The following is a 14,608-nucleotide window of genomic DNA, read 5'->3' on the forward strand; positions in this document are numbered from 1 at the left end:
AAGTAATCGCATGCTCACAGGGAAGATTATTGCTTTGATGTGGGATATGATGCAGTGCACCAGAGCGGTGGCTATGAAGAGTGACGTGGAGAGAAGTACAACACAATTGTGAATTTGTGGAGGGACCACCACACTTCATTGCTTTGAAATTATCATTGAGTTTACAGGGGAGATTATTGCTTCGATGTGGTCCACCAGGGAGGTGGTGATGAAGAGTGATGCTGTGTGAAGTGCAGTGCTCCATTTTCATGAATTACTCTTCTAAGTCCAAATAATAAGAGATTTGTTAAGATGGTGGCAGTACTTGTGATCAACCACTTGCATCAACCATTCATTGCTTGAGCCAAACCTATAACAGTTACTGATTGAACAAAAAAATACACACCCTAGAGTACGAGCTAAGTAAAGTATCAAGAACTGCAAATGGCCCGAGTTCCTGCGTTGGAAATGCTGCAAATGTTCTCAGCCCCTGGTTCCTGAGAAAAGCACCCATTGTTACCAACATCTGGCCGGGTGGCCATTAAGTGAAAAAATAAAACACACAAAATGACAAATAAACACACAAAGCCAGAAGTGATAATTACAAAGGAGTCAAACTTTATTGAAACATAGACTGTGGGAGGTCAACAGATTATTTCAGAACTTGTCATCTCCCATAGTTAGGGAGTTGGTGACAAAGCCATCATTCGCTGCTGCTCCCATTAAGACACAGACGTCAGGTGGTCATGAGGCACTTGGCTGCAGAGTTTGGGATTTTTCAACACATGATTATTGCACATTTGGACATGTTGAGTTTTAGAGTGTTATCAAAAGTCCAAAAAAAAAACATGAATCATTAAATGCATCTCCAAGAGCTGGGTCCCTGCTCTCCATAAATTGAATTCCCTTTAAATGTTTAAAAAGGCATGCTGTAACAGAAGGCACCTCTCCACCCATAGACTTAATCGGGTGCAGGACCCTAAAAGCCATTCTCCAATATTAAGTGATGCTGAACCGTACCTACAACAAGACGAATTTGTCATGACTCCTCATTAGATTTTATGGCCACACTGGTCGGGCATCCGCTGGTTCAAGACAGCCAAATTTAAGTTTTTTCGAGGGTGGACATGAGAATATTTACTTTGCCAATCTACAGTTTGTGGACTTTGGGGGTCTTCCTCGACTCCAGACATATGTAGGAATCTAAAACCTGAGGAGTTTTATTATTTCTGGCTGATGTCATGAGTTGAGCAGCAGTTACAAGGCACACAAATCCATTAGTGCTAGGTACAATGCACTGATATCTGAGTAATGTCTTATCTGGAGAACTTAATGTTGCATGGCTCCATAGTGGAGAACGGCTACTAGGCCTTCACATAAACTATCTGCTAGAGGTGCCCTAAAGAAAAGTTTAACAATGGCACACCAGTCGGCAGGTACCGGCTTATGACACTATGCCCTCTAGATGTCTAAACTATCCCTTGAAACACAACCCAAACCCATTGTGCTCAACCAGTGCAACCCTTAACGTCAAGAGCCAGATTTCTGACATGCAGTCGATGGTGAAGGTCCGGGGACATCAAGCTCTTCATCATTCATCGGGAGAGGTTTCTCAAATTCCTTCTCATTTTTTCCTTTACCTGTAAGCAGAAATATCAGATTAACAATGAGGTGAACTTCTAAATGAGACATCATCCATCCATCCATTTTCTAAACCAGCTTTATCCTGAGCAGGGTTGTGGGGGGCGTTTACACTCCATCCCAGAAAGCATAGTGCACAAGGAAGGAACAATCCCTACAAGGGTGAGCACAAACACCTAAGCACACACATCAGGGACCAAAATTTAACAAGGACAATCCACCTAACCTGCAGGTCTTTAGACTGTGTGAGGAAAATGGAGCACCTGAAGGAAACCCACTCGAACATGCAAACCCCACGCAGAATGACATCATTTCTGTGTAACTTGGCAGCAGAACAAGAATCTTACATTCAATTAAGAGAAAACAACGCTGCCTGAATTTACCAAATTGTTAGGGCTGTCATCATGAAAGGCATCCAATCATCATAAAAATCACGCCAAAACGTATGGACAGCTAGTACTTGAGAAGTCTACTCAAAAATAGAGACTCCATAGAAAAATGGGAATACAGTGGTGTGAAAAACTATTTGCCCCCTTCCTGATTTCTTATTCTTTTGCATGTTTGTCACACAAAATGTTTCTGATCATCAAACACATTTAACCATTAGTCAAATATAACACAAGTAAACACAAAATGCAGTTTGTAAATGGTGGTTTTTATTATTTAGGGAGAAAAAAAAATCCAAACCTACATGGCCCTGTGTGAAAAAGTAATTGCCCCCTGAACCTAATAACTGGTTGGGCCACCCTTAGCAGCAATAACTGCAATCAAGCGTTTGCGATAACTTGCAATGAGTCTTTTACAGCGCTCTGGAGGAATTTTGGCCCACTCATCTTTGCAAAATTGTTGTAATTCAGCTTTATTTGAGGGTTTTCTAGCATGAACCGCCTTTTTAAGGTCATGCCATAGCATCTCAATTGGATTCAGGTCAGGACTTTGACTAGGCCACTCCAAAGTCTTCATTTTGTTTTTCTTCAGCCATTCAGAGGTGGATTTGCTGGTGTGTTTGTGTCATTGTCCTGTTGCAGCACCCAAGATCGCTTCAGCTTCAGTTGACGAACAGATGGCCGGACATTCTCCTTCAGGATTTTTTGGTAGACAGTAGAATTCATGGTTCCATCTATCACAGCAAGCCTTCCAGGTCCTGAAGCAGCAAAACAACCCCAGACCATCACACTACCACCACCATATTTTACTGTTGGTATGATGTTCTTTTTCTGAAATGCTGTGTTCCTTTTACGCCAGATGTAACGGGACATTTGCCTTCCAAAAAGTTCAACTTTTGTCTCATCAGTCCACAAGGTATTTTCCCAAAAGTCTTGGCAATCATTGAGATGTTTCTTAGCAAAATTGAGACGAGCCCTAATGTTCTTTTTGCTTAACAGTGGTTTGCGTCTTGGAAATCTGCCATGCAGGCCGTTTTTGCCCAGTCTCTTTCTTATGGTGGAGTCGTGAACACTGACCTTAATTGAGGCAAGTGAGGCCTGCAGTTCTTTAGACGTTGTCCTGGGGTCTTTTGTGACCTCTCGGATGAGTCGTCTCTGCGCTCTTGGGGTAATTTTGGTCGGCCGGCCACTCCTGGGAAGGTTCACCACTGTTCCATGTTTTTGCCATTTGTGGATAATGGCTCTCACTGTGGTTCGCTGGAGTCCCAAAGCTTTAGAAATGGCTTTATAACCTTTACCAGACTGATAGATCTCAATTACTTCTGCTCTCATTTGTTCCTGAATTTCTTTGGATCTTGGCATGATGTCTAGCTTTTGAGGTGCTTTTGGTCTACTTCTCTGTGTCAGGCAGCTCCTATTTAAGTGATTTCTTGATTGAAACAGGTGTGGCAGCAATCAGGCCTGGGGGTGGCTACGGAAATTGAACTCAGGTGTGATACACCACAGTTAGGTTATTTTTTAACAAGGGGGCAATTACTTTTTCACACAGGGCCATGTAGGTTTGGATTTTTTTTCTCCATAAATAATAAAAACCACCATTTAAAAACTGCATTTTGTGTTTACTTGTGTTATATTTGACTAATGGTTAAATGTGTGTGATGATCAGAAACATTTTGTGTGACAAACATGCAAAAGAATAAGAAATCAGGAAGGGGGCAAATAGTTTTTCACACCACTGTAGCTAAGGAAGTAGAAGAAGATGAGGTTAATTAACATCATGCTAAAATGATAAGCAGGCCAATCAAAAATTACCTTTAATGTCGACAGCTTGCATTATATTTTCCCAAAATCCCTGGGACTGTCATGTCATGTAATGTAATGTGACACCCGAAATGACCCAATCGTAAAACTCTGTGACTCACAACAGCAAATTCAAACAGATTTGATTTTTATCGTAGCGAGTCACTGGCCTTTGGGTTGGAATTTTCTGTGAGAGAGAAGTAATAGCCAGTGTATGGAAAACCATAAGAATAATGCATACAGTACTTGCTAATAGTGAGGGACAATGGTGGTGACTGCAAGGAAATGAATATTATGGACTGGGCAAAACAAAGTGCAGCAGATATAATAACTTTAATGTGAGTCGCAGGGTATATGAGAGCACGATGGCGACCATTAAGAAGGATATCAGGGAGGCTACAAGACAGTTTAAGAGTGTGAAAGAAAAAATTAACTGCTTGCAAGCTACTTGGTGTTAATAGTTGACAAAGCCATTTTGCCATAATGGTAGGTTATTCACACAGGCGTCTGTCATAAGGGTGCAGTAAGCTGACCTAGGACAATTTCCAGTTTCTTAAGGAATGCGTCTATTTGACACAGGAAAGACGACCTTTCCTTCTTTAGGGCCTATCTAACAAGTAGAAAAACACATAAGAACAGATGGCCCATTAGTGTAATAAAATAAAATGCTTACGTAAACTATATTATGCTTTTTGATTACGTAAGGACAAGGGAGAGGAAGAAGAGATTATAAAAAGTCAATCAATCAAAAAACTGTAACTTTGTTTTCTGCCTTACAACGTAGAATCCAAGTACTCATCTGTCACTGAATAAAAATCTAATTGATTGAACTATTCCTGTCTCCCTCAGGGGTTTTCTTCCACAAGATGAACACAGCAGATAAGGCAGAAGAGATTCTTTCAGTATTTTAGTAATAAAAGAACAGTCAAGGAGGAGGTGAAGTGCATCAGGAATAGTAAAGGAGAATTAAAAGATACAGACAGTGAAATAACGGATGTCCTAAACTCACATTTTTCTGAGGTGTTCACAAGTGAGCAAGTGCATAACCTCAGAGCAGTAACAGGGACTACTAAGGAGCTACTGAGGGATTTGGAAATTATAGAGAGAGATGAGCTGCTCCGATTAAATAAGATGAAATCAAACAAATCACCAGGACCGGATAACATTTACTCTCGAGTTCTTAAGGAGGCTAGTGAGTACAGAGGTAAACCCTTGACACATATTTTTAGGAAGTCACTGCACACTGGAGAGATTCTGAAGGACTGGAAAATGGCAAATATCATCCCATTATATAAAAAGGGTGACAGGGCAGATCCAAGTAACTATAGGCCAGTAAGCTTAACATGCATCACAGGAAAATTAATAGAAAGAATTATTAAGGATAAGATCGAGCAACACGAGTTACTCTGAACAGTCAGCATGGGGTCAGATGTAGGAAGTTGTGTTTTATTAGCATGCTGTTTGAACACACGTTTTAATGTATGTGACATTAGCTAGTACTGTGCTTAAAGGGTCAGACACATTCAAATAAATAAACTGTACATTTACCTTTGTCTCTCTGACCACCCCCCATTTCTCCTCCTGTGCTTTTCTTCTTTTTCTTCCTGTGCACCACAGGGTTTTTGTCATTTTGACATGCTCTTATGTTGTTTATGCCTTATTTTAAAGTTATGCTACTGATTTACTCTCAGGTTTGTAGGTCGGCTCCATTACTCTGGTTGAACGTAATCACCCGGCCCCCATGAACAGGTAGCAAAGGGCAAACTAAAGAGGGGCGGTGCCGCATGGTGAAAATCCATATTTATATCATATTTGAGTATATTCATTTATTTTCATTTAACATTATAATGGCTTAGAAGACAATATTGTTACAATACAGTGAATAAAAAATATATATTAAAAATAAATTATTTCCTCTTTTCTACTGCCCCCCTGTGCTAAACTGCACTCCTAGTTGTCGCCTATTCTGATAATGCGGCGTGCCAGCTCTGTTTGTAACATTAAACAGATACATGCTCTAATTATATGACTATTTCTTCCTAAATGTGGCCTTCTTTTGGCCCATTATGTTCTGTGCTGTTATTTTACTCAGCCTACGGAGTGAGATTCACACGGAGTGGCAGCGTGATGTAAACAGCACATACAATTTTCACAGTATTTTGTACAAATAACAATACTTTTAAAGTGATCTGATTATATCACATTATACCCACCTTAATAAGTCAGACACACTTTTCCGGCTTACTCAGCTCAAATAACTTTTATCAGGACAATAATTTTATATTTTATAGATGACAGGAAACTGTAAACGTTTGGCATATCAAGGTCTCCTTTTGTGTCCAATGTTATTCACGGAAGATGTACTACATTACCTTTCTTGTCACCTGTTAAAATGAAGTTCTACTTTGTCAGTAAATCTTTGTCTTTTATTTCTGACCCCAATTGGACCTGCAAGGTTTTCAGTTCCTTTTGGTCCGGGATGATTATTACTTTCCTTATTTTCAGAATACAGCGATCCCTCGCTATATCGTGCTTCGCCTTTCGTGGCTTCACTCTATCGCGGATTTTATATGTAAGCATATTTAAATATATATCGCAGATTTTTTGCTGGTTCGCGGATTTCTGAGGACAATGGGTCTTTTAATTTCTGGTACATGCTTCCTCAGTTGGTTTGCCCAGTTGATTTCATACAAGGGACGCTATTGGCAGATGGCTGAGAAGCTACCCAGCTTACTTTTCTCTCTCTCTCTCTCTTGCGCTGACTTTCTCTGATCCTGACGTAGGGGGATTGAGCAGGGGGGCTGTTTGCACACCTAGACGATACGGACGCTCGTCTAAAAATGCTGAAAGATTATCTTCACGTTGCTACCTTCTGTGCAGCTGCTTCATGAAGCGACATGCTGCACGGTGCTTCGCATACTTAAAAGCTCGAAGGGCACGTATTGATTTTTGACTGTTTGTTTTTCTCTGTCTCTCTATCTCTATCTCTCTCTCTTTGTCTGCTCCTGATGGAGGGGGTGTGAGCTGCCGCCTTCAACAGCTTTGTGCCGTGGTGCTTCGCATACTTAAAAGCCAAACAGCCCTATTGATTTGTTTGCTTTCCTCTGTCTTTCTGACATGATCTGCTCCTGACGCGCACTCCTTTGAAGAGGAAGATATGTTTGCATTCTTTTAATTGTGAGACTGAACTGTCATCTCTGTCTTGTCATGGAGCACAGTTTAAACTTTTGAAAAAGAGACAAATGTTTGTTTGCAGTGTTTGAATAACGCTCCTGTCTCTCTACAACCTCCTGTGTTTCTGTGCAAATCTGTGACCCAAGCATGACAATATAAAAATAACCATATAAACATACGGTTTCTACTTCGCGGATTTTCTTATTTCGCGGGTGGCTCTGGAACGCAACCCCCGCGATGGAGGAGGGATTACTGTATGCACATTATTATTGTTCTTTTTTGCATTCTTTTCTCTCCAATGGTTTTGGGTCTCTTTTCGACACGCTGCTCTTTCTTCTTTACTTAGTCGTTGACGTGTCATCTATAAAGTATAAAATTATTGTCCTTATAAAAGTTATTTGAGCTGAGAGCGCAGGAAAAGTGTGTCTGACAAAAGCATTCACAAGACTGAGAGGTTAGATGACCGTGGTCTTGTTTGAAAATAGTTGTAAGTAGGGCATTACTTGAAACAATCTCATGTTAGAAGTTTCCATCTCACGGGACTTCATTCCAAACTGTCCCTACAAAAAGTCATGCCTCATCCCAAGATTTTTTTATTACAATATAGAGATGTTATCAGAAACAGTCACATTTTATGGGCTGCTTCATAGTTATCATCAGAAATAATGTTGTTATAAAGAATTCTGTGCAGAAAAGTGTATCTAACAAAAAATTATAGTTTTTGAGAACCTAACCCTCTACTTCCCATTGGTTCAAAGTACTAACATTTGTGTGTTTGTCATTTGCAGCGTTTTCTAGTAATGTTACCCCCGTGAAAGTTGACTTAGACAAGTAGTTCTAATATAATAAAGAAACTAGAGAAAATGATGCAGGAGCGATCTCAAGTTGGCCTATTATAATTATTTCAGATATTTAATTGTAATTGAACCAACAATGATTTTTGAATTATTCACTTTTGTTAATTATTTCCTTCTTACAGTTTATCCTGTGCCGGGACACCCCTTCTACATATGTTCCAGAGGAGCAACCATGGGCTGCTCAATACCTCCCCCGGGACGCTTGGTGGCAGCCTCCCTGGCTGACGGTTGTGCCTCAGCTTCCCGCAGGGCTCCATGGGAGTTGGAGTTCTCCACAGCCCTATTGGGATCTGGGGTGGCTGCCAGGGGGTGCTGCATGGGTCCCTGAGCCTGGTTGGACAAGTCTTCAGACCCGCCCGGAAGTGCAACCGGAAACAGGTGATCAAGCATCTGGCGTACTTCCGGGTGGGCTATAAAAAGGGCCAGCAACCACCACTCAGAGGCCAGAGTCGGGAGAAGGAGGACAAGGTTGCCTGGGAGGAGTGGTGGTGCAGGAAAAGAACGTGTGTGGTGTATTGGTGTTTTGGGACTGTGTTGTAGCTGGGGGACACGGGGAAGACATGCCCTCTCGCTGAAGAAAAATAAAAGTTTCTTTATTTCATACATGTGCGTCCGGGTGAGTCTGTGCCAGGTTGTGCGCATACATAGCGCCTTTTTTTACAATCCATTCATTTTTTTTTTTAATCTGCCTACTTCACAATGATTGCACTGATTCCATCTACTCCAGTTACACAATAAAATGACATATAATTAAGATGGGAGGCTCTGCAATGATAAAAATCTACTGCACACCTCTCCATTTAACCCAATCAGGCCACCGCTGTCTTTTCATGAGCAGGACCCTCACCTTTGAGTTTGCATGATGCCTTTGAAGGGGCTTCAGGTGCCTCCGTATTCCCAATAGCCGCTCTGATCTTCCTGACCACGAAGGTGCAGGCTGAAAGAAAAGAAGCATAAAATGCATTACTACCAATGTTTACAATGCACCATCTGTTGGAATGCAATGTGCAGGCCACTGTTTATTGGCATTTGGTATGGGATTAGTAAGGGCGGCGTTAATGTTTGTGATATGCCATTTTTTGAAATGACAAATGCATCACTATAAATGTTTGTGAAGCACCATCCGTTGGAATGATAAGAGACATAGCAACTGGATGGACACAGTGATACACAGACACTTACCCTTTTATTATCCCTGAGCGGGATCAGGCAGTCAGGGACTTGTGCATGTCAGAGCCTCCTCTTTATAGACACAACAGTTAAAGTGGTCTCTCTTTTATGTTTAATCACATTTTCCCAGATTTTTCCTTACTGTGACTTCCAAAGATTATTTTATCCACATCTTATGCATCACACTGGGTTTTGAAAATCTCCTCCTCCTTTTCTGCCTACATGATTATAATACACACATCTTCCTAACCAGGTTATCTCAAGCACTGTCGCAGACCACTTTACATTCCATGTTAAACTAAGATTTTTTATAATCTTATATTTATACTGTGGTACTGTAAGCAAGCTCCATGTGAAGAACACTAAAATTAAAATAATCACGGGAGCCAGACAGTGACACAGGTTGCATGTTGATTAGCACAAGCAAGCAAGATACTCACTGTATTTTCTACACGTGACAATACTGAGCCAGTAAACCAAGACAAGGGAATCTAAAGTCCAGTGACCAACATGCGAAGGGAAACTAAAATGCAAACTGACAGTAGTCATGTCTTAAAAATGTGAAGTTTGACTCGCTTTTCTGTCTTCTCAAGCAGTCAGGCGTGTGATAATACAGCAGCATCACTCAAATCTCCAACCATCACCCAAGGTTGAAACAGAATTAAGATGTCACTGCAACCTGACAATATTACGTAAATGAAGGCTCCGAGGAAATAGACAAGTCGCTTAGCCAATAATAACACAACCGAGGCAAGCACATCAGCTGAAACGAAACCTCAGAAGAAAGGCAACGTCGGCAAACCGGTATCCCTTTTACTTTTCCTTCCCCAGCTAATGCACAAGCAATGCGAGCACATCGGCAAATCGAATCCTCCTAGGAGAGCAATAGTTTCTAGGACCCCGGGCTTTTTACAGCACGGGTTTACACGGCCAGTATATATATATATATATATATATATATATATATATATATATATATATATATATATATATATATACATACATACATACATACATACAGTCGGCCATCTGTATCCACTAGTTCTGCATCCAACCATGGATTGCAAATGATCAAAAAATAAAAAATCCAGAAAGTTCCAGAAAGTAAAACTTGAATTTACTGTGCGCCGGGTGATGTGCAGCCACAGCCTCCCAACAACTAACCCGCAGCATTCTCGGCGTCCCTCCAGCCCTCGTCACTGGAGCACTGATCACTTCACATCTCATTTTTTTGCTTCTTGTGTAACATGCACTGTGTAGGATAAAGAATACATTTATATGTTTTCTCTCTATAGTTATATTTTCTGTATGGTTGCATCTGTACTGAACATGCGCGGACTTTTTTTTCTTGTCATCAATCCCTAAGGATTGACTATTTACACAACATTTACGTTGTATTAGGAATTATGAGTAATCTGGAGATGATTTAGATAATACAGGAGCATATGCGTAGGTTATACGCAAATACGCTACTTTACATGAAGGATGTGATCATCCGCTCATTTTAGTATCTGAAGTGTATCCTGGAGCCAAAACCGCCACGGATGCAGAGGGACGACTGTGTACATTTTTGTAATCATATAGCAGTATAAGCATCCATCCATCCATCCATTTCCCAACCCTCTGAATCCGAACACAGGGTCACGGGGGTCTGCTGGAGCCAATTCCAGCCAACACAGGGCACAAGGCAGGAACCAATCCCGGGCAGGGTGCCAACCCACCGCAGGGCACACACAAACACACCAAGCACACACTAGGGCCAATTGAGAATCGCCAATCCACCTAACCTGCATGTCTTTGGACTGTGGGAGGAAACCGGAGCAGACACCGGGAGAACATGCAAACTCCACGCAGGGAGGACCCGCGGGAATCAAACCCAGGTCCCCAGGTCTCCCAACTGCGAGGCAGCAACGCTACCCACTGCACCACCGTGCCACCCCCAGTATAAGCAGTATATTCAAATACCCCATGAACATTTTCAAGTTCTTAGTTTTAATTAATATGTTCCTGCCTTGTGCCCTGTGTTGGCTGGGATTGGCTCCAGCAGACCCCCGTGACCCTGTGTTCGGATTCAGCGGGTTGGAATATGGATGGATGGATGATTCTAAACGCATCTTACTACTTCAATGGTACACTGATCCTTTTATAATTTTATTAAATATCATTTTAAAAATAAATAATCTCATATGTATGCTAAGGAAAAAAAACTCAAAGCAACTTCCTGAAATTCCAATTCAACTTCTGCATTTTTTTTTTTTTTTTTAATTTCAGTTCAAATTCTGTTTTCTTGGTTGAATTGGAATTGATGAGTTCATTCATAAATTGACCTGAAATGTGCCTATGACCTGCGGTGGGTTGGCACCCTGCCCGGGATTGGTTCCTGCCTTGTGCCCTGTGTTGGCTGGGATTGGCTCCAGCAGACCCCCGTGACCCTGTGTTCGGATTCAGCGGGTTGGACAATGGATGGATGGATGTGCCTATGAATACCCTTTGTTCATATACAAGGCAACAGCACACGGGTTTCCTATAGCCATTATTACTGTATTAACATTATCATCATTATCATCACTACTATCATTACCACTACTACTTATTATTATTATTATTATTTATTAAATAGCCATATGTGTATAGTTGTTGGTAGATATACATTAAATCAGCATTACAAAAATACATTAATTCAATTTAATTAATTACAGTAGCTCTGGTGCCTCGCAGTTAGGAGACTCGGGTTCGCCTCCAGGGTCCTCCCTGTGTGGTGTTTGCATGTTCTCCCCGTGTCTGCGTGGGTTTCCTTCGGGTACTCCAGTTTCCTCCCACGGTCCAAAGACATGCATGTTAGGTGCACTGGCGATTCTAAATTGTCCCTAGTATGTGCTTGGTGTATGTGTGTTAGTGTGGGTGCCCTGCAGTGGTCTGGCGCCCTGCCCAGGGTTTGTTTACTGCCTTGCGCCCTGTGTTGGCTGGGATTGGCTCCAGAAAACCCCCGTGACGCGGTTTGGATAATGGATGGATGGATAATTCATTACATTAAAAAATTCAAATGTGACTATATATATATTTATATATTTCATGCCTGTTTAATCTGCCTAATCATTTTTCTGCAGTACGGTGCACATTATTGTTGCTGCTGTTGCGGACCCGCGCGGCTGGACCAGGCCAAGGGGACGCCCACGTATCACCTGGCGGCGGCACACAGATGGTCATTTCCATAGGGTGGGACTGGAGCGCGTGTTTCTCCCCGGGGGATGGGGGGGATTGGGTTGCCAAAACGGGATGCCGAGCTATTTCGTCATGTGGTGGGTGCGGTAACGTGCCGTTCCAGTGCATGCTCCACATACTGACCGGACCTGATTATTTGTGGACTTCCTCATTCCTCCATAAAAATGAATTCCTGACTGCTTCCCTGTAAACAGCTACTTTGATTTGTAAGGATGAATCTGCGAATTTTTGAAAATAAGCGCTCTCAACACAAGCCCTATTTCGAGAGGTGGGCTTCTATATAACGCCGACTTGGCTCTCCATCCATCCATCCATTTTCCAACCCGCTGAATCCGAACACAGGGTCACGGGGGTCTGCTGGAGCCAATCCCAGCCAACAAAGGGCACAAGGCAGGAACCAATCCCGTGCAGGGTACCAACCCACCGCAGGGCGTGGCTCTCAAACTGTAAAAATAAAACCCAATCTAACTGTTCACGTAGAAGTAGTTCCAGCTCTGCTCATGTTAAAGTGTACGTGTCGAGTTGTTGTCAAGCTTTCTTTATCAATACCAGTGAAAAGTCAAGCAAAATAACACCTTTTATTTGCTAACTAAAAAGATTACAATATGCAAGCTTTCGGGGCAACTCAGGCAAGATGTAAACTGATATTTATCAGTACCAGTAATGAAGTAGCCCCAGACTTCAACCCCCGAGGTTATGGGTTCAAATGCCGCTACCGACACCAGTGTGTGACCGTGAGGAAGTCCTGTGTTCCAATTGAAAAGTAGTTAAAGAGATGGACCCAACTGTATCGCTAATTTTGTACACGTAAACCAATTTATATCTTAATATATACATTTATGTAAATTCAAGCAGGCTCTGGCGATCACAGTTGATAGCAGTCAGTTTCCCGTTTGAAACTCCTCCACTGGAGGACGCGAGGCTGTCAAGAAGAGGACACGACGACATCCGTATTGATTCCCTTGACAGTACAACTTAAATCCAACCGCCTCGCAAACTGAAAACCAACGGGATGAAATCCACGAACTCTGCGTTCATTATTTATTTAACTATCATCGTTCAAATTGCATTTAATTTGATCTGGTGACGCTCATACAAATAACACTTAAACTCAGTGATCAAAATTCCGCCGCATTTGGATCACTGTGGGTCTGACACCTTTGTGAGCGAACCAAAGGCAGCAGCGCAAGCAGCAAACGATATCAAGCACGGCAGGGCAAAGAGCAGACACCCTGCAGCTGGAGAAAGGCGTGGTCTTATGTAATCTCGTTTTAACGGGTGGTTAAGTGTAACTCAACCCTCGTATTAAACGTTTATATTTCGAGTTAATTGCCAATAATCACCTACCGTTAACGATCAGTCACACCATATCCGCGTTTGATGCACGGCCAGGCACCTTGCGACGGGCTACTCCGAGATACCAAAAATCCAAACGTTCTCTTCAGCCAGACTTCTTGTTTTGACGGAAGTTACCATTGAGAGACCGTCAAGAGGCAACAGAAAAGGGGAGGAGCTGCACAATGGGGTCTGACGTCACCGAGGCGGTGTCCAAATGCCCCGCCCACACATCCCAGGCATGGTGCTTCTTAAACACCGGAGATGTGCAAATGATCATGTGCAAGTGACAGTGGGAGGGCGCAGCCGGGCGACGTCAAACAAGTCACACGAGTCCCATAATATGCTGAGTCAAGGCAGGGCCGGCTCTACCATTTATACAAGTTAGGCGGTCACCTAGGGTGGCATAATATGGACGGACACTTTTTTTACCCAAACAATACAAACCCTGATATACGAAGGCTCGATCACCATAACTGCATATGTTAATGTTTTATATTATTTTCGTGCACTGGCGCGTTGAATGTCTTCTTATTTGACGTACACGGACCCCTTGCAGTCTACGAAATGGATGCACAGCGGTCAGCTTCGTTTTCCTTGTCGCTATAAAAATACACTTGTAAAATAATATACCCAGTAATACTGTATAGCATACAAACATTAAATGATGAATAATTTACATACACAAGGGACAATGGCTAAACCATCATGTGAGGGATTCAGAGATTACATTACAAACTGTTAAGAAAAAAAATTGTTATTTTTTTAAACAGTTTTCCTTAGTACAATTTAAAACATTATAATGTCTATGCAGAAAGATGCAATACAAGGTCTAACATTCTGAATTTCAGACTTACATTTATGAGGTTTACCGGGTAAGGTAAGCACATTTATTGTACTCATTTTTTTCTTCAAATTTATAAATCCAAATAAAGAGCTACTTTTAAACAGGCTGAGATAGATGTTTTGTTTATTCTAGAAAGTTATATGACTATATAATTCCAAAATGTTTTAGAATAAGTGCAGAAGTAAAGAGGTGAGAGA

General features: G+C 41.8%; 1 long non-coding RNA gene across 1 annotated transcript; it reads right to left on the reverse strand.

Annotated features, from left to right (window-relative positions):
• Nucleotides 1-574: 574 nt before the first annotated feature.
• Nucleotides 575-13,745, reverse strand: LOC114669712 (uncharacterized). Its single transcript, XR_003719117.2, has 3 exons — nucleotides 13,577-13,745; nucleotides 8,685-8,774; nucleotides 575-1,619 (listed from the first exon to the last, which is right to left on the reverse strand). It is a non-coding gene; the product is annotated as an uncharacterized LOC114669712 (long non-coding RNA).
• Nucleotides 13,746-14,608: the final 863 nt, after the last annotated feature.

Source organism: Erpetoichthys calabaricus, chromosome 4 (genome assembly GCF_900747795.2).
Source record: "Erpetoichthys calabaricus chromosome 4, fErpCal1.3, whole genome shotgun sequence".
NCBI lineage: Eukaryota > Metazoa > Chordata > Cladistia > Polypteriformes > Polypteridae > Erpetoichthys > Erpetoichthys calabaricus.